This window comes from Mastomys coucha, unplaced genomic scaffold (assembly GCF_008632895.1).
Source record: "Mastomys coucha isolate ucsf_1 unplaced genomic scaffold, UCSF_Mcou_1 pScaffold17, whole genome shotgun sequence".
Classification (NCBI taxonomy): domain Eukaryota; kingdom Metazoa; phylum Chordata; class Mammalia; order Rodentia; family Muridae; genus Mastomys; species Mastomys coucha.
Genome location: NW_022196899.1, coordinates 25288684 through 25291639, shown reverse-complemented (window position 1 = coordinate 25291639; position 2956 = coordinate 25288684). Strand labels below are relative to the sequence as shown.

Here is a 2956-nt window from a genome sequence, read left to right as displayed (position 1 = left end):
ATTGAAAGACTAATAGAAAAAAGTGTCCCTTGTTGTACCCCACACCAAAAGCTGGTAATGCCTGTCTAATTTGACTTTTGTAGTTTTCATGTTTGGGGGGATGGGTAAGCCTGAAAGAGAGAATATAAATTTGGGTGAGTGTGGGAGTGGAGAGAATCTGAGAGAAGGAGGAGGAGGAGAAAGAACATGATCAAGATAATTCACGTGAAAATTTTTAAATAAAAATTCAAAGAAAACCTGACAATCTCCTTCTTATAGTCTTTAGAGGGAGCATCGCTATATAGTATGGATATGTGACAAAATCAATTTTAACTTCATTAAAAAAAAAACAGCTGGTTTGTGGTTTGGTGTGATGGTAATGAGGGATGTGTGATGCGCATTCCTTCCCTGACTTCTCTCCTCTAATCCACAAACCCTCAGCCTCCTCTCATACTGACTCAGCAGCTCCTCTGCTTAAAGCTTCTAGTGTTCCTTCCATGGTCATGGCAGCCGTGGTCACAGCCAGCTGGGAGTTTTTGGACATGTTGAGTATTTGGGAGAATACGGTTGTAAGGATCAGTTCATTTAAGATCAGTTCACCTCAGGGCTGCTGGGTTGAAACTGAATCTCAAACAGGCACACAGTGATTTAAAACAAAAAAAAATTGTGCTAGAGCTCTGGCCTCAGACACCAAATTTGTTTTTCTTTCCAACATGCTGGTTTTATAAGCAGTCTGGATTTAATTTAATGTTATCCATTTCAAGAAAAGCAATTTATTATTTGCCTTACAGGTATTTATTTGATATTATGCCTTTATTATAAATAATTTCCAAATGAGAAAATAAATCCTTTGTTAGAATTTTTCACAGGATTTGAGTTGATCAGAGTAAGCAAGCATTTGTATAAGGTTGCATTCCCTCTGACACTGTGAATGTATTTTATTTTGAATCAATGCTAGAATGAAAAAGGACTATCTTTTTTTTTCAAAAATTTTTATTAGATATTTTCTTATGATTTCTTTATATTTCATATGATTTCTCCTTTCCCAGTTTCCCTTCCAAAAAACAAACAAACAGACAAACAAAAACAACAAGACCAAACCCATGTTGCCTTCCCACTCCCCATGCCTGCCACCCCACTCTCTCCTACTTATTGGCCCTGGCATTCCCCTACACTGGGGCACAGAAGCTTCACAGGGCCAAGGGTCAAAGAAGGACTATCTTAACATAAAATATTATTTTCAGGATTCATTTATCCTAAATCTTCATCCCGGAGCTTGAGTTTTAATATTTCCACATATTCTGAGAAATGAAACCCAGTAGGAGAAAATTCTTATAATTATAACATTTTACTTCTTTTTAGAATTTTAGCATTTCATAATGATCACAATTACACTCTGCTGTTCCCAGAGTCTTGCACTCACTTCACTCCCTTCACCCTACACCTAGGATAGCTCTTCAAGGTAACTGTTTAAGTGTTAATTAAGCCTAGCTGTCTCTTAGAGTAAACAGACTAGCCAGGATGACAAGGTTTCCAAGAACAGATATAAAGGAATACTAATGCATCTTTTATCATGGAGACAACACATTTATAATCTCGGATTTATCATAACTATGGTTACAATGCCTTATGCTACTTTCAACTTCACTGGCTTCCGTTCACTGGGATCTACCTCTGTTATCATGAGAGTGTCCTTGTGCTAATGGCATGCCTATGTCACCACAAGAATACAAAGATTAAATACTTAGTAAATGGAGAGTGTAACTTTCTTTATCCGCCTGAGAAGTGTCTTGTCAGTAAGGAAGACTTAGTCAACAAGAGAGAAGTGTTCTTATTTAAGCTAACTATCCCAACAAAAAACATTGACTTTTTATTGTGCATGAAGTGTAGGGTCATCAGAGACTCCCCTGTCAAGTGCTTCAGTCTTTGTTGTCCTCTCAATGTTGACTGAGAGCTTCAAAAGAGCGATTCTGCACATACTTGGGGTAAAAGAGCCTAGAAGATCTTATCAGGATAGGATTTAGAATCCTGGATTAAGGGGGCATACTGGAAAAAAACTTCTCAAAGAACATTAATAAAGGTAGGAAATTGTTCATGCTAGGACATTAGACAGTCAAATTATTTAAATAATCCATCCTTTAAGAAAAATGATGGCCTCACAGGACAACAGTTGGGTCAGCGACACAGGTTGTGTTGGGAGCAGAAGAGCTCTCCCTGCGGGTGTCTCTGCAGTCAGCGAGGCAGAGCGCCACCATAGCACCATGGCTACCATCGTCAGCACGCAGCGCGGGCCGGTGTATATTGGTGAACTCCCCCAGGACTTCCTCGGCATAACGCCCACACAGCAGCAGCAGAAGATCCAGCTGGATGCCCGGGCAGCCCAGCAGCTGCAGTATGGAGGAACAGTTGGCACCGTGGGTCGCCTCAGCATCACTGTAGTACAGGCAAAATTGGCAAAGAATTATGGCATGGCTAGTATGGACCCTTACTGCCACCTGCGTTTGGGCTATGCTGTTTATGAAACTCCCACAGCATACAATGATGCCAAGAACCCTTGCTGGAAGAAGGTCATTCAGTGTACAGTGCCCCCAGGTATAGACTCGTTCTACCTTGAGATCTTCGACGAGCGTGCCTTCTCCATGGACGACCACCCACATCACCATCCCGGAGTCCCTGAAGCAGGGCCAAGTGGAGGACGAGTGGTATAGCCTGAGTGGGATGCAGGGCAATGACAAGGAGGGCATAATTAACCTGGTTATGTCCTACACGTCCCTCCAAGCTGCCATGATGATGCCTCCTCAGCCTGTGGTCCTGATGCCAATTGTGTACCAGCAGGGTGTTAGGTATGTGCCCATTGCAGGGATACCTGCTGTCTGCAGCCCTGGCATGGTGCCTATGGCCATGTCCCCACCAGCTGTGGCTCCTCAGCCCCGCTGTAATGAAGAGGACCTCAAGGCTATCCAGGACATGTTTCCCA

The 2956-nt window shown here is 42.4% G+C and overlaps 1 pseudogene; it reads left to right on the top strand.

Moving 5' to 3' along the window:
* Positions 1-2240: 2240 nt before the first annotated feature.
* LOC116094782 lies at positions 2241-2949 on the top strand (annotated as a pseudogene).
* Positions 2950-2956: the final 7 nt, after the last annotated feature.